General features: G+C 39.9%; 1 protein-coding gene across 8 annotated transcripts in view; it reads right to left on the reverse strand.

The window, feature by feature from the left end:
• ENOX1 (ecto-NOX disulfide-thiol exchanger 1) overlaps positions 1-24,721 on the reverse strand; it is a 361,163-nt gene that overhangs the window by 238,779 nt on the left and 97,663 nt on the right. For all 8 annotated transcript variants that reach the window (XM_062566981.1, XM_062566979.1, XM_062566984.1 and 5 more), the window contains exon 3: positions 11,751-11,828. The gene's annotated coding sequence lies outside the window, so the exon portion shown is untranslated. The remainder of the gene's footprint in view (positions 1-11,750; positions 11,829-24,721) is intronic.

Below are 24,721 nucleotides of genomic sequence, written 5' to 3' on the forward strand. Positions count from 1 at the left end.
CCTGGTAATGTGGAGTTCTGGCCATATGGCAATCGACCTTATAGAGTGTTGGCCAAATGTGTTTCCACCATAAGTCTGGATCTGTAAGCTGAATGCATGCATAAAAATGAACAATGCTTGAACGTGTCATTCTCTAAACTTTCCATATAGATGTATTTATTTTCTCAAATTGTAATTCTGAAAAGAAAATCAGATCTGTCTCTCCATAAGTTGTCTTAAATCAGTTTTTTGGCTGATCCTTGTGTTGAAGAAAACATACCAGTCCTGCTTTACAGAGTATAGTATGTCAGGTTTAGTACTGGAGAAATTGTTTATCTACTTAACTGCCTATATGCCTGCCAAGGGTTCTTCCTTCTTTTCTATTGATTGTGTATGTTCTTCCACTCATCTTACGCCCACAAACACATCTCAATATCTCTGCTAGTATCCCCCAATCTATTTTAAAAAACAGTTAAAGACATTCTTTTTGTCTGGATCTCAAAGTGTTAATTATTGCCAGTGTGTATCAGCTTTGTAGACTAAACCACTCAGGGTAGAGACTACTTGTTTATCTCTTAAATGGCCATCATCAGCCTTACTACTCAAATAATAAGCATCAGACAGGATCACTGTAAGCATGACCCAAACGTCAGCAATCACGTCCCATGTGAACACGGGGGAAGGCTAACAGAGTAGGTGTGCCCTTTCAATCCTATTATGATAAACCTCATTTTTTCCAGTGAAATAAAAAGCTACACTAACTCTCCAAGAGCTATTGGAATCGTAGTAAATGGATTCAGCAAAGATTAAGGATTTTCTTATTCTAGTCTGCCTGAACAATTAATTAACAGCCTCCTTGTTTGTCATTAATTTTGGTTGCCATAGTAGCCTCTTTAAATGGTTTCTAACAAACAAGGAAGATTTATCATTTTTATTCTAAATTGATCAGGAAATTAATGATTTCACAATCATTTTTGTTTCATTGTGACAGGTAAAGCATAAGGAATCTCTGCAATATGGCTCTTTGAAAAGGATAAGATGCCAGTTTAAATACAGAGCAATCTTAAAAAGCAGACCCAGAGATTAAAAGGGAAGTGCCACTTCTGTGCAAATAAAAATATTGCCCCCAAAGGAATGCAAAAAATGGCAACAATTTATAAATAATACATATAAAAAAGTTTCTAGGAAATTTTTTGACAGCAATTAAGACAATTTTGCTGCGATAAAAATGCTTCTATGCACTGTTTGCTGCTTAAAATTCACAGCTGGCGAAAGACCAAGAAGGCAAAATATTGTAAAAGAGTTTCCTAAATAACAGAGTTAAAATGGATTAGTTGAAACAGAGGAATTTTTCATCCACGTTAGGCTACTTGGATTGCAAAAAGAACATCAGCCCACAAGGGAGAAGGGAGGGGGGAATACACGTCTGCAAACTAATCGTGGAGCAAGTTCTGGCCATCATCATGTGCTGAGGTTTTGGACATGTTTAGAGAACTACAAGCTGCAACCTGCAAATTAGATCAATATGTTTCTTGCCTGATAAATTCCAGGAGGGAGATAACAGGTCTGTTATTGGAAAAGATTGTTGTTGCCTTTCTTCTAGAGGACAAGGTGACAGGTTCTTTTGAAACAGCAACTGCTCTTTGCTTCTGCACAAAACCGTGCCTTGAAACAAGTGTCATTCTGATTATTGTCTGATCTATGATCTCTCTGAGTGTGAGTGGGGAGTAGGGAAGAGTTAAAGGGTAACAATGTAGCCAAAATAGTCTGACTTCCTTGATTAAAAAGTTAGTAATAATCCTATACACAAAATGCACTAGTCACATTGGACAACTCTTTCTAGCAAGAAAAGCAGAACAAACATCAAGGAAATGAGACTTGTGTTCCTCATTATATTAGTAATTTCCTACAGTCATATCCAAACATCCTTGAAGATTTTCTTACACCGTTGATATCTAAAGTAATTAACTCGGCAATAGACCGTAACACAGTCAGATCAAATTGAGATCAAAAGTTTTTGCTCATTTTTTCCACCCCTTGAAAGACATAAAGGGCAATTTTGGACCGTTTCTCATATTGCCTAAGGAATCTGAACACAAAAGTGCTGGAGAGTTCATGAAACCATGCTGCCACAAATACAGAATGACATAGTTATGAAAAATATTTTCAATAGTTTAAACATCTGCTTTTCTACTGTTCAATTTTGGGCTAACAGGCTAGTTTCTATCCTAGGATAGGGGCCTATTTGTTGATATGAACAAGATCGAAGGACTGGAAATATAGAGTTATCTTAAAAAGCTAATGACCTGTGGAGACAAATTGTAGAAATAGGGGAAGTAGGGGGCAGTGCTTGCCTCTGTGATAACAGCACCCCAGTGAAGCCTCAGACATAAAGCCCAGGACCAGCCTGGGGAGTCCCTACGGAAGTGCAGCTGGTACAGGGCACACAGAGGAGCAGGGCCATGGTGTCCAACGCTGGGAGGCCATGCCCAAAGCTGTATCTGTTTTAAAAAAATCCATGTTACTGGGGGCATTTTTATAAATATTCGTTTTAAAGAAATGGCTCTTTTAACATGAGTCATTTCACAGATCTAATTTTGAAGGAATCTGCAGCTGAAACAGCTGAAGGGACGGTAACCTCTGGTGGTGAGCGCAGAAACGAGAGTTTGAAGGCAGCATTTTCTGAGATCGGCTCTGTCAGCAAAGAATAATAGTATCAAACTGCAGTCTTAGACAAAAAAGCAGATATGATGTTCATTCTCTGTGGTTATTTTTAACTGAACCTCTGTCTGTCCATGTTTTATGCCTTTAATAGCTAAGCTGGGGTAAAGGTGGGAAGAGTTTGAAATTTTGAGGCCATCACAAAAGGAGGAGAGAAGTCACAAAAGGTAATTTCATTACTAGGAGTTTAATGAAAACCAGCAGTCAGGCAGCAAAGCAGCACACAAATTGGTGCCCACTGAGAGGAAGGCAGGCAGAGCAGCCAAAGTAAATTCTGCTTGGGAAAAGCCGATCGGCACATGTGAACAGAGCTGCCAGCTGGCGTGAACGTACCTCCAAAATGTGGGCTGCCCCTTGCCTGCAGGGACAGCATATGGGATATGAGGAGGAGCTGGAAAACTGAAGTAGGAATTGTAGGGGGTATTGGACACTAATCTCTTAAGAGAGGCTTCTTCCACTGGTTGCAAAGTAATTTTTTTTCTGGGGATCTGCTGTGCACCATTGTGCTTTGCCTTTAAGTGTTGGGCAAAGCCTACCCCAGCGCATGCCTACACGGTTTGCGTGTTGACACCAGCCTGCTGTGCTCACACTCTCAGTAGATGCAAGATTGTTCTGCCCATGGTCAGAGGCAACTGGAAGCCACATAAATGTACTATCAGTGCGGAAGCCAAGTTAACAGCATTAAGTCAGAGCTAATAAACACTAACAATGAGGGAAATTCATTAGCTGGCATTAACTGTGCCACATGGCTTCTAGTTGGCTTGGAAAATGGGCAGAGTGAACTCACACCTATCAGTGGAGGACTGGGTAGACATAAATTGCATCTGCTGGTCAAACGACTCTGACAGCTTGAATACTGATGAACTGAAATATAAACCAGTCATTTCAAACTTTTAGTGAGATTTTGCAGAACTGAGCACAGAAGGAGAAGTAGGGGAGTAAGGAATGGATTCTGGACCCAGGCCCCCAGACTCTGAGTTACAGCTTTCTGTTGGGAGTTCTAGGCAAAAAGTTTGAAGTCTGAACATATATGCCTGGAGGCCCTGAGACTGAAGAGGATCTAGATTTTGGTTTAAACTTCAGACTTTTAAGAACTTCATGTATTCAGTGGTGTGGCCACTTGTTAGTAGCCCAGTGAATGGTCAGGACATGCAGTGAGAGGTCTTCATAGAAGCAAACAAAATACTGCCACAAAGGACACTTACGTAAACTTATTTTTTGTATTATAACTATAAACCTTAAAACAGTGTGTTGCATTTGGCTATCAAATACTGACTTCTTGTGAAAGCCTGTCCTATGACACTGCAAGCTTGTTGTAGGGCTCTCAAGAGAGAAAAACTTTCCAACATAAATCTCAACTCCACTGAAGCTACAGAAGGAGCTACAGAGAGAAACATTGGTGTAAAAATCAAAGATGTATTCATAGGAGAAGAGCTGTGCAATTTACCATTATAAAACCAGGAGGCAGAGGTCTAGCATTAAAAGGGCACACTCTCAGAGGGATTATAGACTAATCACAGGCTCAGAATGCTCCATGCCCCTGCACAAGGGGACGTCTTGCTCTCTTTGTCTATGTACAGTTCATTGGGTCCAGATAGTGCATTTGATTGATTTCACTCATGTGTGACTGACATGAAAACAACGGGTCTGCAGAACTTCGACCAAGATTAGAGAGAGAAAGCTGAATAGCTCATGAACAAAAAGGAAAAATATCATGGAAATGATATTAGATTTCGCTGCAAAAGATGCTATGTCTTCAACCTGCTACTCTCTGATCATCTACCTTCTCTTCTCCTCTACCTTCTCTTCTGCTCTTTTTTTTTTCTTGACCTCTCAAAATAGAAAAAAAAGGATGTGTGAAGTGGGAAGAATAAAATATAAGGACACTTGAGATGTATTCATGGAGTGAAAGAAACACAGAACAGTGTGATTAACTTCCTAAGTATGTTTGGTGGCCTTCAAACATTAAAAGAAATGCATTTTAAAGAAATTAAATCTCCTCTGAGCAAAAATCATAATTTGTCAGTCAATTTTATGAACAAGTTGCCCTATTTCAGACTCAATCCTCTCCTGGATTTAACATATGACCTTTGCTTTCAAGATTCCTATTCCCTCTGAAACCTTTTTTTTTTCCTTTGGTTTGGGTTCTTTGCTCTTAATTAGATCAAGTCAGGTTTCCACTGAGACAGTAAGAATAGTGTCATCAGTGTGTTATCTGTCAAGTATTTCCATAACTGTCTTCAACTGCGCTCATAAATCTAGTGCCGTTGTGCAATCCCATGTTATGAAAATTGCATGCTGTCTTTCAAAGTCCTTCATTGAGTCTGGATACCAAAGAAGTTATGGTAGTAAATGTAGAAAACCTTCCTAAGAATACCAGCAAGTGCAATTAGCTACAGCAAAAAAGAAAGAGTTAGTTTGCTACTCAGTGGGAGGAAAAGCTGTTGGAAAGATCATCTGTGATCAAAGCGCCAAGACAGTTAACACTGGAGACAAAGGAGTAGGAATTGAAGCTATAATAGTAAAAAGTAGACTAGAGAGCACTCAGATAGATTAAAGATTTTCATATTGACTTGGCCTTATCACCCTAGAACATGAAGAAAACTTATTAAGGGAATCTTAGAGCATCTGGTAATTTTGTGAGGCCAGAAATAGTCAACTCAACAAATACTAAATGGGAAATAATCACATAGGTTTAGTCTCACTGGGAAGGATCTGAGGTTACACAGTGAATCACAAGCTTAACCAGACCCACTGTCATGTACTTAAAAATACCAGTTTGGAAACACAAAGGAGAGTGTTATCTAAAAGACATATCAGGGAAAACACAACTTACAAAAAGATTGAAAGAATAAAATGCTATTTAATGTAGAGAAGACAAGACTTGGGGGAAACATGACAAAAGCCTTTGAAAATATTAAAGCTGGATGTAAAGAAAAGGGGAATAAACCATTCTTGTTCACCACAGAGCCCTGCTGATCATGCTACTTGCTGATTTTCTGATTCTAAGAAACAATTTGTGGCTAGTTAACTTGAGAATATTTTTTTGAGTTCTAGGATATTTTGGGCAAGGTATGTATTACTTTTTTCTTAGTTAATTTTTAATAGTGTCTGAAAGCTCAGAGCTAAAGAGTGACTTGACCCAGGATTTTCTTTCATCTTTTTACTTTCATTTTTGCTCTTTGAGCAAACTGGTCATACTTTCCTCTAACTCTCATAACTCTCATAGAGCCTCTTGAATACCATATTCTGTCGTCCCACCCCTCCCCCCCCCCCCCCGCCTCCAGATGTGAAATCAATGGCATTAAGTAGGAACACATTATTTCCTGAATGGTTGCCTATAGCCATTACTGGATCATTTCTTCTATACAATCAATGAACTCCTATTAATTTTGATGTGCATTCCTTTTAGTTTTTCTTTTGGTTGTCACACCTAATCATCAATTTCTATACCTGATGCAATAATGAATCCTAGAAATCTAACTCCTTCAGGAGCAGTATATCTTAGGACTTCAATCCCAAATGGTTATGTATGTATGTATACATAACCCAAATGGTTATGTATGCGACATTTCAGCCTAGAAAGCAAACTGAAACTTTCTTATCAAATTCAAGGCTTTTCCTTATTATTTTTTATGCTATCGATTGAACTTTGCTGGGATTTGAGTGCTGAAAGTGAAGAGAGGCTGTTCCTGAATTGAACTGATTCCAAAGAGGTTTTATGAGGCTGGCAATGAGGAGTTGAATAATCATCACAGTTTCTAATGACAATAGGATTGCAAATATATTCACTGCAGGATCAAACTCACCATTATTCTTTCTTCACCTACACAAATCCAAAAAGTTCCTTTAATTTTTACTGTTTGAACTGCTAACCTTTCCACATATTTTAGATAAAAAGTAAGAGAGAAGGGACATAAACTTGTTAACATTGTGCTAGGTTGTAGTGGGGGAAAAAAGGAAGATTTTTTTATAACTATTCTTTTTGGCTGGCACTGGGCCATCTTAACACTCCTTGGGTTTTTTTAATGTAACAAGCCCAGCAAATTTCACTGCTATTTCTGAAGATTTTGGACAGTAGCAGTGACAGTGGATTTCTCCTTCTCTCTAGTGGAGAGGATATTTTAACTTCCTTTCAGAAGTACCATCAATTCATATCTTTCTGTCTAGAGCAACAGATTGTTACTGGAGCTGCAGCTTATGACTTTTATCTTGTTGTGGCACCTGCTTTGGTCAAGGAGATTACTGATTACTCCTCCTGGTGATGATATTAGGTTGAGCAGCTGTCCTCCCTATTCTATTATTATTATTCATAATGTGTGACTGATCCTTCTGAGGACCTTCATGATAGAAAACTTAGCTGTTTTTTGCTGTCCTTCTTTTAAAGGCACCTGAATGGACAATTATTGTTTCCAAAATGTGCTACAGACACCATTTCACTGCATGTGTTGCTCACACATCTCTGGGCAGCCGGAACGAGGGCAATGAAAAAGTATAAAATGTGTAGTTACCCATATGCTGAGAGCAATTAGTTGCACACTTGTCTCTCAGACAATGTCATCCAGTAGCTAGTACAATACTGAGAAGAGTTTAAAGTAGAGAAAAGAGAAAAGACACTGCCAGAAACTCCACTTAGGCAAAGTGGAGGTAAGACATGCATTGGAGTCATTTTAATTGACCTCCATCGTTACGTACCAAATTTCTAAACTTTAGGTTTGTTTTTACACCATTTGTAAGCATTTGACAGTCAGATTGACTATATTCAGCTTTTCAGTACTGGCACCTAGGTCAGGAACTTAGAACACACAGAGGGATACAGACGTAAGGAACGTAAACAGGAACTGTAAAAAAGTTTTGGAAAGTTACCTATAGGAGTTGCAATTGCTTATTTGGAAAAAAACAAACAAATAAATAAATGAAATCAACTAGAGCATAAGGATAGTCTCCCTTTTAATATTTGGCAGACTAACATAAAGAAGGTGATGTTCAACTGTTCTCCATCTCCACTAGAAATAAGACACCAAACAACTTACTAAGTAGAAAGGAAAGTGTGGATTTTAGGAATACTTCCTAAGTGCTGTGTGGCTCTAGAGTAGACTACGTTGGGTAGCACTGAATCTTCCCCGTTAGAGGATGGTTTTTTTAAGACTAGATTAAACAAACATCTCGTACAGATTATCTAAACATCCTTGATCTTGACAGTAACCCAGGCAAATGGACCAAATGATCTTTATGTCTTTAAAGTGTTTTTGACTTCTGACGTGAAAGACCGCTCCTCTTTTTTTTTTTTTTTTTTTTTTTTTTTTTTTTTTTTTTGTGAGGGGACCTTATAGGAGCTAAGATCAGCCGATATCAATACCTAATTGCCACTTTGTAGCAGAAGATGATGGGCACTGGGGTAAGACAAGTAAAGAGCTTTACATCTGAGTCTGTGCCTATGGACACTTTGCGTACTGAGCCATCATTCAAGTATATACATACATATATATGTATATATGTACATATGTACATATATAAATTTAAATCAGCTTGTATATGCACCCCATAATCTGGATACACCAGCCTTTGTAAACTCACAATCTTGCTTTATGAAATACAGCTGTCCCTATGAGGCAGCTTTGTGAGCTTTACTTCCCCCACCCTCCCATTTTATTCTGCCACATTTCCTTTGAGCATCTAGCTTATAGATTTTCTTCAGGTAAAAGGCTACTTGGTTTCCACCTGTTCAATAATTCAAATATGCACACTGAATGCACACGTGGCACATTTATAGGTAGCAACGTCCCCTTTCCTCCCCCCCCCCCTTTTTGCAGCCAGGCAATGTGCATCTAAGTGTAAGAAGCTCCTGTTTGCCTTCACGTTTGCCTTTCGGTTTCTGCATCAACTTCCCCTACTTCTTTGCAGACTTCCACATATTGCACCTCTGGTGGGAGTGTGGAGCGGGCAGCAAGGCCCCCACAAAGCATCAAGGATTTGGTCCTGCTGGAAACATGACTTTAGAGCAGGCATGTACACATCATGTAGTGGCAGCAGGGCACATGTGGTGCTGGTGAGGACAGCAAATGTGAGCTGGCCATGCTTAAGATATTCTCACAGAAAACTGCTCTCCCTGGGTTCTTCCTTCACCTTTCTCCCTTCCTCCTGCATCGACTTTCGCCTGTCCGGCATTTTCACAGTTGCACCCTCATTACTGGAGAAGTGGCGAAACAAGAGAGTAACACTCAGTGCACTAATACCCCATCAGAGCCTGCCTCGGCCAACTACCATCCCACGGGGCTGCAACACCAGGGCAGGGCAGGAGAGGCACAGCACTGGCAGACGGGCGCCTGTACGAAATGCTAGCGTGGAAGTGGACGGGGGTGGAAACGGTGCTTTTCATCCCACAAGGCAGTCGTTTTCCTTTCAGGATTCTGCCTGGTTTTCATCACCTTTGCTTTTCTCTGTTTCCCCTGAAACCAAGACACGTGTTTCACCATAGGGGTTTCAAGGGCAAAAATTAGAGGAGTCACTAAAAGGCAGTTGGAGAGATGCATCATTTACTGACTCCAATAGGAAAATTAAAGAAACTTCAGCAATAAATGAATAAAATTCCAACAACAACAAAAGAAAAATAAGCAACAAAGAGAAAATAAGGCTTCCTGGGAGAATATGCAAAGGATCACAAGCAAGAAATGAAAGAGAGTTTAAGAAAACAAGAACTGTATAAGAAGAGAAGATACACATGAGAAAAAGAAATACACAAAATTTACAGTGAAGGATATAGGATACAGGGAAAAAGCTGACCTGGATTAAACCAGTGATTTTGCTAGTCCAATATCTCATGTTCCTTCAAAGTTAATACTAGATGCAAAACTACAATATCACATGCAGAAAAGCAGTGCAGCAGATGCTTACATAGCTGCAGAAGAAGCTCTACCCAAACCCTAGGCTGAGTTCAAACAGGCAAGGTATATAACTCCTTTATAAATGTATAATGTGGAAACGTTGTCTGTGATGGCATTCTTACTGATGTAACTCTCTATTTCTGTAAAGATTAGGTGCAACACTTTTTGAAGATACGTTGGGGCAATACCTTCCAAAAGGAAATTATGCTTTGTATTTCCTTTACAGTACAAATGTCTTGCTTTTTAATTTAATTGGGTTTCCTTTGCTCCTGCATTATAATAAAGGTGTAAAAAGCAGTACCCAAAGTACTTTATACCACTTAGTATACATATATCATAAAAATACCACATCTTATTTGTCCTTTATTTCAAATGGTATAATCCTAATTTATATAAATAACAAAGTCATTATTTTTCAGGAATCAGGCTTATGAACAAGGAAACTTTTAAAATGTGTTGCACAGCAGTTGTCAACTCCATTTGTATCAAATGCACAAGACCACTGCCCCAAATACACCTTGTTTAAGCAAATGTGGCAGGAGCTCTTGGAAATCTTTGGTAAGCCACAGCCTAAGCAACACTCATAGATGAGTCTGGAAAGGAAGATTTTATGAAGCTGCTGCTACTAGTAAAGGATTTACAGCCCAGATGCCAGCACATGCAAAAAGTTTTCTCCCTTTGTCATAAACTGCTCTTGGCGTTTGTAATTTTTTGTGCCCCTCTTCACCTAAAAACAAGAACACAGACGTTGCCCCAAGGGATATCACCATGAAAGGAAGAAACATTGCATTCATAAAGCCTTAGAATGACACACATCATTCAATGGTTATGTAATTACTCTGAAAAGCTACATATTTTAACTCTGAAAAGCTACATATTTTGAAAAGAGCTTTCACTCAACAGGCCTGAAGCACCGCAATCAGGTTTCCATCCAAGGTATCTCAGCCAGCCTAATCTAGGGCTTTTGCTCACCATAGAAGCTGTAGCCATGTGTGAGTTAACATCTAGATTCAAAGAGTTTCTAAAGCATTTTGGAGATGAGGTTGCATTAAAAAGTATTACTGAGTCAAGATAATTTGAAGTAACAAATAAATAGTAGTCTTGGATACCTCTCTTTCCCTAAATTCACCTTGTTCTCTTAGAGGTTTACAAGCCTGTTTCCCTACAGAATTCACACAGACTGATGGCACACTAAATGACTACACAGAAGCAACAACGAAAGCAGTTACACCCAAAGTGCTGTCAAGTAAACTAAGTGAACCAAACAGGGCATATTCCAAACATGAACGTTTTTGAAAATTATTGTTTAGAGCCAGATATAATTCCCACAGACCTTGACTGTGCTCTGATACCAGGGTATGACCACCTAGATGGAAAAGCTGATTTCTGTTGGTCTCTGCCACCAAATTTCTATAGAAATGCTGTTCTGTGCTGCCTTTGAAAACACTAGGAAATCAGATTTTTCTCTGGTATATACCTCCATTGCAAAACAAATTGAAATGCAGGGAAGTGTTTTCTACCCTTTAAATCACTGTGATCTCAGGCCACAGGTCGGCCACTATCGTTACAGCTGACAAGGATATAACATTAGCTATAGTCTCCCCAGCACTACTTGCCACACTGACACTACAGGAGTCGAACCATTATCATTCTGCTCTTTCTAACATCTCTTAAATACCATCTTTTTTTTTTAATTACTATTATTTTCTTAAACTTTCTATGAACTTGATGCAAAAGTTTTGGTAACTCTACTGACCCCTTGTTAACCATACTGCTAGACACATCCACCACGGTAGCTGTGGGACAGCTGACCGCATATTAGCGACATGGGTGGGAGCAACCAATTGCAGGTTCTTTTTAGGTAATGCTGAAAGACGAGGTGAAAACGACTTACCAGCCCAATTCTTTTCTGCAGTTCAACTCTATAAACTGCAATAATTCCCTTCAGAGGAATGACAAATGGGATACTCTACATTTATATAATCGTTACAAAACACAGTTATGCCCTAAACATTTTGCAAGAAATTAAAATATTTTTTCTTCACACTTGCTCCAAAATAAAATTAGATTTCACTTTAGTTTGCACGCATTCAAGATATAAAAGACAACAAATAGGCACAGGAATCTACATGCTGAAATAGTCAAGATGCAATGTAATTTACAGACCTTTACAAAAGCAGGTAACTCCTCAGTAGCCCCATCGCTGTATTTCGAAAGAAATGTTATGATTTCTCATGGCCAATCCTACAAGAAGGAGAAAGAGAGATTAAAACTAGAGCACTGTTGAAGGAAATGAAAGTAAGATCAGGTGTCTCCTTAGATATACAGTGCTAAAAGACAGTGCAGAATTGGTTTAGAGGATCTTAAACATTTTAAACTATGCAATCAGTAAGCTCATAACAATTATTTAAATATAACAAAATCCAGGTAAATAAAATACAAAATAGTAAGTTTTGGTTTTTTTAAAACACATGTTATTGAAAGCAGTCTTGATAAGAATGCAATATTTATATATATTATATAGGTATAGGACTAGATTAGGAAAAAGGGGGGGAAAAAAGAGAATGCTGCACCAATTTATATTCCCTTTGAACTGCCTGTAATATAGGCCTTAAAGTGCATTTTCAAACATATAGCATATCAAAGAAGCAAACATTTATTTCTAGCCATGGCACTTCTAGGCTTTTGGTAAATGAAACCAGAAACAGTCTAGTGGAACTATGCTGTGTGATAAAGCATGTACTGATAGGTCCTGCCTAACATTAGTAAACAATTGTTTTTTCTTTTAACTGAAAGAAAGAATTTCAGCAGTAAAAAAAATGCGTCACATCTTGCATGAATTTTTCAATAGCGTCAAGGCAAACCTGCTGTTTCACACCTCCTGCTTATGCTAGTCAAACTCAAAATACAAGTCCTATTCCCCAAGATACATCAGTTGCTATGTTTTCAGTTATGACAACTATGATACACCAGTGTAAATCCAATACACTGTAGCTTTCAGCTGTAATCCCGCTGGAATCCACACCCGTTATTGTAAGGATAATTATCTGGGTATCCCCAAGGCCAATTTTTGCAGTTTTCACATAAAAATCACCTCTTGCATAAGACATGAAATTTAAAATAACTCCTTCACAGATATCATTGAGTCACCCCATTACTTCTGGGACAGATATGAATTATGCATTCTTTGATTCTCTTTAAAGTTTTAGATGCACAAGGGGACAGAGAAGCATCTAAATGATACCAAAAATATAAGGCATTCAAGAAATAATAACTAGTACGGTATTAGCTGCTACAATGTTCCAAAGGCTCCCTGCCTGGTCAAGAAAAGCACATAAAGCACGGAAACATAACAGCAGGCTTGCATGCTAATGGCTGCTAGTGACAAGGACTCATTGAATGTCACTGCTTCAGATACAGCCTACTGTTCATTTTTCTTATCTATGTGACCTCTCCTTTGAAATGACTGATGAATCACCTGTGAATTAGCATCTCTGCTTCTGGGCATTTGCCACCAAGAAGGTATTCAGTTACATCTCTAATAAAATAAAAAAAAATAAAGAAAAAAGAAAGAAAAAAATCATAATCTTAATAGAAAAATCATAATCTTAACTAAGATTAGTCTGTTAAAGGGTGCTTGGTCTCTGCTGTAAAAGGACTACTTTTCTGAAGCTTCCTCGTTAGGTTAGCTTTTACCTCAATGCTATTTAAGAGTGTTGCTTGTCACAATACATGCATTCGTATTTCAGACTTGGCTAACATTTTCATAATTGGTGTGAATAAAAAGGAATAGCTGCTACTGCAAGAAAAAAGAAATTTCTCTGTTCTAATGCCCTGCTGCTATGATGACCTATTTCACACTAGCATCTGTTCTGTTCTGATGAACCACTCCAGATGTAAGCTGGCAAAACAGCACTGCAAGTATGTTAGCCAGACATTCACTGAGTGCTGCAGATGTTTTGTTCCATGCTTCACATTTAATGTGTGCCTGATTATTTTTTTTTAATTATTATTTCGACTACTTGGCCTACAGAATTTCCTATGAAGTTTTCAAAATCTGGGATCCAATCTGTAACCATTAAGAGCAGTTTCCTTCGTGTTAGAAGGTTCATTAACATCTGGAATAACAAGCCCAAAGAGCCTGCATTTGAATTGCCAATGCAGTGCCAACTTCAGTAATCTATTATGCCTTAATGTTATTTGCCTGAGGATTTAGCACAATACTCAATTTCAGTTTCAAAATTACAGATGTTTGTAATATTCAGATGCATCCGTCTGACCAAAAATATTATGTCCCTTCTCTGCCTCAAGCCCTTGACCTGCATGAGGTTGACAAGGATATGAATGACTTGAGCAGAAAACGAAACACAAAAGTAGTTTTATCATGAAGTACAATATTTCTTCTGTCACTTAACCAATTTTTTTTTCCCTCTCAGAATTACAGGGTAGACTGCAAATCTTCAAGGCTAGCAGGCACGACAGTCTAAGTGCTATTTAAAAGAATAATAATTTATGAGATGCCTTGGTAGAATAGCAAAGGTCACAGAGGAGGGTCCCCAGAGAGGGGAGAAAGACAAAGGTTACAAAGATGACTGAAGACTAGCCTACGGGAAGGGATTCTCTTGGAAGGAAGATGCTTTGTTGCAACTGCTTCATCCTACCTAACATCGGCCGTGGTCACATCCAAACACGCAGCTCTCCCTTTAGTAGTGTGTAAGACATTGTTTATGAAATTTACTTCCGAAATACAGGGCCCGGCAGATTGACCATGTACACATGGCTCCTTGAGTCACAACAGGACGCTTAGCAGCAGATTTGAGGCCACTTTGTTCCATACCTGGGGAGGTCAGATTTGAAAAACTTCCAAAGTCCTTGCAAGCCAGTCCCCAAAATATATGTCACTTTGGGGGCAGCCAGTACCATTTTCAGACCAACTAACAGACCAACACAGATTGTTTCACTGTTTCTTTTAGCAACAATGTGAAGAGTTGGTATATAAGCAGCCTAAGATACACAGCTGACACATTGCTTCCAGGCAGTTGTAAATTAGCACACCAGCCATCATGCTACACAGCAGTTTGGGCTGCTTTTTCTTGCCACAGCTACAGCATTCCCCCCTTCAGCTGCAGCAAGTACAGAAAAAAAGACAAGGATGAAGACAAACAGAAACAACTCTTCTTGGCACAGCTCCACTCCGTGTAGCATCATTTCTGGGCTCATAAAATAAGCATTAACTGGTGGGAGAAGCCAGCGTTGCAAACCTGGGGGTAACCAGCAGTGTCTGCAGAACATCAGAGTGATAAAGAAAAGCTTAACCTGGAGCCAGCATGCAATACGAGACATCTCTTATCTCTCCAGAAATGTGTGGCCATAACCAGTTTAAGAACTGACAGTTTCCAACTGCTCCTGATCAGCTGTGAAAAGTTTCTGCAGCCAGATCAATGGCTGACACTTGCAGGGGAGGCCTGCATGACTCTAAAGTGTACAGATGTAAAATTTGCCAGTCAAGGAGAGGTTATTGATCACTGAGCGTGTAAAGGATTCCTCATTTGCTGTAGAACAAACTACTAGAGCCCATTTTCTTCCTATCTCAGCTCCATGCCAGGCCTCCCAAGTTCCTAAATAGCGGTGCTGAGGGATGGCTAACCATTCAGCTAGGTTTACCAAAGGCAATTCTCAGAAATTCTCACCTATTTTCTGTATTCAGATAGCTACTTGCTGAAGGGGACAAATGCTCTGGACATTACTGGCATCTGCATTCTCTTGTTCTGGCAGTCATCTGCCTTTTATTGTGGCTGATGAAGCCTTTTTCAGATCATAGAAATTTTTTACAATCTCATAACGGCAAGGAAATGCCAACAGAGTGTGCCTTTGGGAGACCGAAGGGTAGAAGGTAAATGGAAGGCGGGATGCAGCAGAGCAAGCCTCAGATTATAACGGTATGTTTTATTCTGCGTATCATCTGCAGGAACAAGGGAAAGAGAACTTAATGGTGCAGGAAAGCTGCGGACACAATGAATAACCCACGAGATGTCCCCTCCCAAAGGACAAATTCACAGGGCACATCGCCAGGGAGCCCTCCCGAACCTGACCGGGAAAGGAAAATGGTTTTTTCAGTGTGCGTTTTGCCTAACACTTAGAGTTGCTTAGTGCAGCGCAGCAACTCCTTCACAGTGCCAGATCTTGATGGGCTCTATGTGTGGGGGTTTTATGCTCTCTGGTGTTGGTTTTGAGTGCTCCATCTACCTTTATTAATTTTAAACAGAATGGGGGGATGTAAATTCACCATTGGGATATGTCAGTGTTTGCTCAACACGCTCTGTATACCTTTATTAATTTTGCATAGAATGGTGGATGTGATTTCACTCTGGGGGAAAATCAGTGATAGCAGAAGGCCTTTCCCACAGCAGGGGAGCAGTGGGGAAGGGGAGATTATTTCTCTGTGGGTTTGTTTTGAGTGATTTGTGTGCTTTCATGGGTTTCTAAAGCTGGGGAACTTGTGCTTTCATGAACAGGCAGTTTCAACGCCATGACCTACTGGTCTAAAGAGGTTGATTATCTTAATGTAGCATTTGTTATGCAAGTCTTACAGCTTACAGTACATTTTAAAAGCAGCAGATGATAGCTTTTTATTGTGCAGGAAGAGTATATAAAGGGTGGAAATTAAAAAGCTTTCAAAATTAAGAACAAGTCTTATTTTTTTAATATTGCAAGTGCTTAAAAAGTACATAAACTACAAAAGGGTTTGCTGTTTGACAAAGGTTTACAAGATTTAACTTTTGGCTCATTGCAAAAATCACTCCAATCAGCGTGAGCAGCTTGGCAAGCTGTCATGTCTGCTGCCACAGTTCCCAGGCCTGCAGTGGCGTAGAGTGCACAGGGACACTTAATTGCCTGGGCTGCTATGCCCCTGGGCTTGGAAGAGGTGTTTGAGGGAGTTGTTCCCTTGTGGAGATATTCACCAAAGCCTGTGGAAACTCAAGGCTTTATGCACAGGCCTCAGCAAGTAAAAAGAAGTGTGCCAGGCTTGGGAGGGATCAGCAGGGACAAAATCCATCTCTCTGTTATCCATCTTTAACCCACATCGCAATGCTACACTCCATCATCGCAAACGCTGTGATGCTTTTAGACTCTTGGTCCTTGTATGTCTTTTTTCATCAGTATCATGTTTACAAAGGGAATGTACCCTCAGTGTCCTCTTTTCTGGAAAAAAAAAAACACCCTGGAGAAAATAATTTTCATGCCTCCCTTGATTTCCAGAATCTCCTGGAAGGTCAAACCTTTTTTATACTTAGCTTTGTCAAAGATGGAAAATACTGAATGTTGGTGCCCTGAAAAATCTGCACCCTTCAGGTATGATTGCCAAAAGGCAAGGAAAATAGGAATAATGTTCATTGTTCAGTTTTTCAAGGCAGAAAATATATACTTTTTCATCCATAACCCTGCAACGTCAGGTACGGAGCCTGCTTCTAGTCTTGGAAGCCTCCGCACATATATTTTTTTTCCTCTTTTTCTCCTATTGCCTTTCGGAAGGCAAAGTAGGAGACTCCCCTATAGATCCTCCAGCACATAGCGGCAGATGGTCAGCTGCATGTTTACTGTGCAGGGCAATGTAAGTTTTGATTCCTCTGTATGTCTGATTTCTCTGTGATTCCTCAGCACAAGGACCTGTTAGGAGCAAGAGGCCATGGGGCATTGGTATCAATGATCAGCAATTTGGGGACAGTTTGCACTATGGAGATGGGAGGTGACTTCTCCCAAGGGCAGTCTAATGCTTTTGTTTGCACTTCCCCAGGCAGCTGTGACGTGGAGGGCACCTGACCAAACGGCAGAAGAACTACCTGTTTTACTGATCAGAAGATGTCTTGGTAAGATTTATAATGATAAATAAGAACTCCTTAGGATTTATATTGCTGAAAAGTGCCTTACTGAGAATACTGCTCATAATAGACTTGAAACAGTGAACTGAATTAATTACTTGCTTGATCAAAACATGTTATATACTTGAAAATTGAATTATGGAATAGCTGGCTCTCACTGCACACATTTATGTGTCAAGTTATTCTTTTCCTAGGCTAGTGCAGCTGGCACATGAACTCCTTGCATGATGGATGGCTGGGAGGAGAGTTTCTGCACTGGGACAGGAGAAGCTTGGTTACCTTTCTGAGCACCAGAAAGAGCAGGCAGAAACAGCCTCAGTTGTAAAAATGGATGAGGGGAGAGGGGAAAAAAAGGGGGGCAGGGGGATTAAAGCTGGTTATTATGAGCTCTGCAGGTCAGCACTTTTATTCTTGCTGAATATGGCTGGATTTTGATCAGGTTGGAAGGGAAGAGAAAGGGTGGGATTTGGAAACTGGCTTACATCCATCGCAGATGATAATACGCACCTCAGAGGAAAAAAAAAACAGTAAATATCTGATACATGTCGCAGCATGCAATGCTAGCAACCCTTAGGAAAGGCTAAGGCAATGATACTCATCAGCTTCCTCGCTATGCTGTCAGCAGCCTGGCTGTTCCCAGAGACCAAACGCAGGCAGGCAGGAGAGGGAGGGGGCAATGGCAGCTGGACATCCCTGCCTATCTGTGCACCTTATTCAGGACCCTGTTTACTGCAGCCCATGCAAGGGGACATCAGTCTTCCAGTCCTCCATATCCTTTGTCCGTTAGCTGCATCCTAGACAAACTGCAGGTCAGCAGTGGTAGTCTGTGCCCAGTTCCTGCCAAGTCTTCCAAAAATAGAATGGGGGCCAGACTTCTGCTTTATGTCCTTGGCCTTCTTGCGAGCTGCCTTTCTCTTCTCTGTTTCAACGCAATTGCATTTGAAACACTGGAGGCTGAATTTCATTCAGCCATTGCCTTAGCTATTCTCTTAAAACCCTATTTCTGTGGAGACTGACTCCCAAAGCTTCCCATATATTCTACTCTCTCCCTCGGAAGAGAGTAACCTTCCTTCATAAGGTTATGATAGAATCATAGAATAACTTAGGTTGGAAGGGACCCCTTGAGGTGACTGGTCCTACCCACTGCTCAAAGCAGGTAGCTTAGGGCCTTGTCCAGTGAAGTTTTGAAGCTTTAAGGATAGAGATTTCACAGCCTCTCTGGGTGTCAGCGTTTGACCACCCTCATGGCAAAATATTTTACCCTAATATATAATCAGAATTTCCTATGCTCCAAATCGTGTCTGTTGCTTCTTGTCCTACCACCACGCACCTTGGAGAAGAGTCTGGCTCTGTCTTCTCTAAACTCTCCCATTAAGCAGTTGCAGACAGCAGTAACATCCCCCCACTGCCCCTCTCTTCTCCAGATTGAACAAGTCAGCTCTCTCAGCCTCCACTCATACATCTTGTGCTCCAGTCCCCTAAGCATCTTGGTGGCCCTCCACCGAACTAGCTCCAGTATGCCCATGTGTTTCTTGTATTGGATAGCCCAAAACTGGACATAGTGCTCCAGATGTGGTCTCACATGTACCGAATAGAGGGAAATAATCAGTTCCTGCTAACCTATGTCCAACTGAAAGCATCCAGGAGGCAGCAGAGCACAGAGCTAGAACAAAATGCCCTAGAAATGTGTGCCCAAAAACGTGTGCTAAATATACAAAGTTTTGGCATGAGTGGGCTAGCACTGAAACAAGTTGATGACAACAAGCCACCTGCCCCAGAGTAGTAGCAGGCCAGTCAGTTGAGAGAGACTGCACAGAAAGGAGAGAAGAAAGGTAGGAAACACTATAATATTTCAGAGTACATAACCACTTGAACATTAGTATGAACCAGCTGCAATAGAGCTTAAATTACTGCTGATCCTAACAAGAATAAAAACAGCAGTAATTTGCCTATTATAATATAATAAAGAACTGTATCACACAAACACAGATTTTTTAATATCAGTGTAGCCTGGTTTCAACGCTTTATAGATCCAGCATGACTAGACCATAAAATGGGACAGAAGTGATATAAACCAGTGGAATTTCTGTAACCTAGTACCATTAAAAAAAAAAAAAAAAAAAAAAGACAAAAAAGACAAATAGACAGACAAGACTATGATCTAGTTAATCTTTGCCAAGAGGTGACATATTTGACTCTTCTATATAGACCTAAGTTATCATGCAAATAGTCTTTCATTGCCCTGCCAAACTAGATCTCTAATACACAATAATGTATCCTCAGTATACCAGACAAAAGACCATGGATAACAGCAGCAAAGAATTTCTAAGAGATACCAGGAAGGACATGCATATGCATGTGGCTGGAACAATAGCTATGTTTCTTTCACCTTTGTGAATAACTCCCTTAGCAAAGAGCCATTTTAGTACTAAGACCATGAAGTCTGCCTGAGAACAAGTAGCAGCAGCAAGTCTAGAGAAAACAACTTGGAGCTTGGAGAAGAATGCTTTTATCAAGCTTGCAAATACTGGATATATTCACATAAAAATCTTTAATTATTATTTTTACGGTGGCAATAGTAGCAAGAATAGTATCAGTATCTGGAGCTGATCATAAGGAGAAAAACAAAACAAAACTTAGGCTTTTTCTTACTTTGTCACTAGAAGAGAAAAACAACAATCAGAGGAGGCTCTTTGGCAGAAATAACGTTCAAACTAGAGGAAAAGCTGGCAAAAGTTCCTGTTCAGTGCAATCATATGGGGAATCTACACAGAAAACATGAATTCTGATTAATATTTAAGATATTATTCCAGCGCTGTTATGAGATCATGGATACTTTTCAGCCACATGGATTCACTACAATCAGGGACAAGTCTTCAGGACAAGACTTCAAAAAAGTCCTTTCTAGATCAGGGACACCAGCCACTTTTTTCAGTTTTCTTGGGCAGAAGACACTGTTGAAATGTGAGAAGTTAATAAGTCAGTACTAACTTTCTCCTTAATTTTTTTTCCTATAACTTTATTCCCCTTTTGTAAAGGTGATGATAGACTTCTGATTTATTTGATATTGGCTTCTTAGAGTGGTTTAACTAGGATATAGTCTTGTCCTTGACCAGAAAATTTATGCACTGATGGTATTAATGGATTGATTTTATTCAGAGAGGTCTTTTGGACTGAACTGCCTTTTCTCAAACGAATGTCCATAGCTAGAGGATGCTTCTAGCAGGAGAACAAGCATTTGCCATGTTTGTATTTATTGAAACTAACCTGATAGGATTGGGGCCACAAAGCAATTTTTGTGGTTGGAAGAGGTTAACAGAACAAATAAGGTTGAGAGCTGCTGTCCTAAACTATTTAGAGTAGAGAAGAGCAAAGCCAGAATTTGGAAATACATATTCCTTTTCAGACTACGGGCTACAGGAATGAACAGTGCTTGCAAGGGCTCTGTTTCTTATTAGATAAACTGTTGAGCTTGAGATTTGCTGAAGCTTCTTGCTGGCCTCCACTTTCACTCCCAGTTGTTGCGTGTTGTGTTAATTAAGCCTGGAGGGGATACGCGTGAGTCTCTCTATACCTGCGTTCGTATACAGTGGGTTCTGCCTGAGATGAGAAGATGCTTGCTGGCTATCTGATCAGTGAGGAAACCTAAGGGATTCTGCGACTCCACACCATCACAGTAATGAGGGGGCAGATGCTCTTGATGGCAGGAAAGGTCATTATTTTTCAAAACATTTTCCCTACCCACATCACCAGCTTGCTCACTTCCAGTTTAACAAGACAGAAATCAGCTTGATAGAGACTTTGAGAAACAAAAGTATGATTAAGATCCTAAAACCTTCACTGTTATATTTCAGATATGCCTTTGCCGTGTTACTACTGACTTTGGAGCCTCCACCCAGAGACAAAAAGTTTTCAGTAAACAAATATTTCAATGAATTAAAAACAAATCAAAATAAAATCCAAATCCAACAACCACATACCCGGACATACTTTTCCAAAGGAGAATCTTAATGGTATCCTACTATGTCTCTTTAGCTTTGCTTGTGGAAAGTTTCTGCAAAACCAGATGGTGTCCACTGAACACCAAACATGAGCAAGAATTCTGTACTGGAATTAATTCTTAAAGCACTCGTTTTGCTGAGATGAGAGCACTGCAAAACGTTTGCACTCAAGCAACTACAGAGACACAAATTAAGGTCATGTTTTAAACAAAATAGATTCCTCCTGTGCCTGCATGTGACATGTATGCACCTTTGTAATGTGGCATCTGTGCCATGAGCTAATAATATGGAAAAGCTGCACGGACAGGTGGGTTATATCAAAGACTCTGTTAGTACAAACATAGGTCATCTCTGGAAAACAGAGAAGCAGGTTCTCTTGTAGCCCAGCCCTAAGAGCCATACTTTGGAAGAACAGCAGCAATTTGTGCAGCTGAGCTGCTGTGCTTGCAAGTACATAAGCATGTTAAAGATAATAAAAGCAAGGAATTAGTCTCATAAGCCATTTCCAAATACAGTCATCATCTGCATACATGTAGCATGTGATGAGTTTGGCATTCCATAAATACAAACAAATGAAGAAGTATGATATTTCTCTGAAACACAAGCTTCTACTTTCATACATGCTCTCCAATTAGACTGAAATACTTCAATTTAGTTTTTAAAGCTTCTGAACATTGAAGCTGTTGTAAAAATTAGAAAGGGTTTTCCATATAGGGTAAAGGAGTCATAAAGAAAGCACAAGCCCATTCTGACAGGATGTGCAACAAAAAAATCCTTATACAAACTTGACAACAAGTTTGCAAAGAGAAATACCCAGACTTCTGAAAAAATAATCTCAGGTAAAGGTTTGAAATTCATACTGCTTATTAGATGTACAAGTGGTTATCCAACATGAATTGGAAGGAGAAGAAAATCTGGGGAGGGGGGATTGCCTTTCTTTCTTTCTTTTTTTTTTTTTTTTTTTTTTTTTTTTTTTTTTTTTTTCCCCGGAAAAAACCTTTAAAATCGATTTGTTAAAAACACTGCTTTCCCTTTGCCAACAGCACCAGAAGAAGAAGATATGAAGTCCCTCAGAAAATCCACACTAGGTTTAGGAAGAATTCTGACAATTGCTCCTTTGAGACATCCTGATGGCTTCCATATCCCTGTCCCCCCATTTCTACACTCCCCTGCACACTTTTCTTACCCTCAGCCACAGCTACAGTAGGAAATAATCGATCTGGATTAAAAAGAAAAACCTAAAATAAATAAATAAATAAATCAGTTCCCTGATCCTGTTCTCTGCACAACTGCAGAAACATTTGCACTAGAGCAGCGGGTAGGGTGTCTTGGGGTTGGGATGAGTGGAAGGAATCAAAATTGCTTCAGTTAATATTTCTTCTCCAGAAGAAATATTTCCAAAACACCTTGGGTATAGGAGAACCTACAGGTTTCCAGCAATAGCTGGATCAGGAGCTCCAGCACAAAGCACCAGAAAGTTGTGTGTGGACTAGATAGTATCTATGGACAGGAGTCAGGGTAAGGATAGCATTTGAGCCAGAATGGTTATTTCTACACTAGAAATAAGAATCATAGAATCAGTAAGGTTGGAAGGGACCTCTGGAGATCATCTAGGCCAACCTCCCTGCTCAGCAGGATCACCTAGAGCATGGTAGACAAGGTTACATCCAGGCGGGCCTTGAAGATCTCCAGAGAAGGAGACTCCACAACTTCTCTGGGCAACCTGGTCCAGTGCTCCGTCACTCGCACAGGGAAGAAATTCCCCCTCACGGTCAGGCGGAACTTCCTGTGGTTCAGTGTCTGCCCATTGCCTCTTGTCCTGTCACACGGGACAACTGAAAAGAGTTTGTCCCTGTCCCCCTGACACCCTCCCTGCAGGTACTTGTACACATTGATCAGATCCCCCCTCAGTCTTCTCTTCCCCAGGCTGGAGAGGCCCAGCTCTCGCAGCCGTTCCTCATAGGGCAGGTGCTCCAGCCCTCTGATCATCTTCGTAGCCCTACGCTGGACTCTCTCCAGTAGCTCCATGTCTCTCTTGTACTGGGGAGCCCAGAACTGGACACAGCACTCAAAATGAGGCCTCATAAGGCTCTGATTTCTAAAATATCTGCAGGATATTCCCCACAGGGGAGAAAAAATCTTGATTTTAAAATACAGTCTTTAAATCTACTTTACTCCAAGTCACATTGTAAGAGGATTTATGAGTAAGATGGGAAAATCAGCTTCTAAATTCTTACTTGAAATTTTGAGGACAATATCATGCAAACTATGTTTAAAGACCCAAGCCTGTTAGCCCACATGTATGTAAATTGTCCTGTAGAGTTCAAAAACATCCATTTCCATAATTAAGGATATTTGGCTGGAGACAGGCTTACAGATTTAAACTAGAGTTGCTTTATTTATGGCAGTAAGTTTCCTCAAGCTAATCAGAGCTGTAAATGTCCCACTACAAATAAAACACAAGAAGATACACATTTGTAGGGCAGCCTGAAGAACTCTTTTGAAAAATTGTTCTTTTAACTCTTTTCCCTCCCTGAACAGCTTGGAGAACAGTATGCCTGACAAAGGCCCATCTGGGGCCAAAACACTAGTTATTTGTTCTCTTTTGCTCTTCACAAACGAAGCAAAATACTGTTAATACATTATGCATGTCTTCAAGCATATATTTATTTAGCCTATTTTGTTTTGTTGTGCCTTGGGAACTTTGTTTTTCTGGTTAATAATAAAATTGAAATATTAAAGCAGAACATCAGCCAATCTACAGTGCATGAGATTTTTTTAAATTGCAATGAAATGATTTTCTAGGCTTCTTTTCTTATCATTCACCAAACCATTCTCAACAAATTGGCTTGTCATAAGAGTAGAGCAGGCCAATCACTATTAGTCGTTTTATTTCCTGGTAAAATGACCTGTTGTTTCAGCAAGGTGAGTAAGATAAACTTTTCCAGTAACACACTACAATGTTTCAGCATTGTAGTTTCAGTACAGAAACTACTCTGCAGCTCACACTTTTAGAATTACAATTAAGATAATGCTTAAAACAGATAGGCACGTCACACCAGCAAAAGACAACCCTCCTGTCACAAGGAATTTACTCCATTTCAGAAGCGAAACAGTGAGAGAGAACTGCAAAGTGCAAGGAAGAAAGAAAGGGAAGAGAGGACAAGGCTGTAATGAGATTAGAGGGTTAATTACATTCATTACATGCACATCTTAATACTGTTTTTTGTTTTATTTTGGGAGGGCGAGTATATTT

The sequence above is a fragment of the Rhea pennata genome, chromosome 1 (assembly GCF_028389875.1).
Source record: "Rhea pennata isolate bPtePen1 chromosome 1, bPtePen1.pri, whole genome shotgun sequence".
Classification (NCBI taxonomy): Eukaryota; Metazoa; Chordata; class Aves; order Rheiformes; family Rheidae; genus Rhea; species Rhea pennata.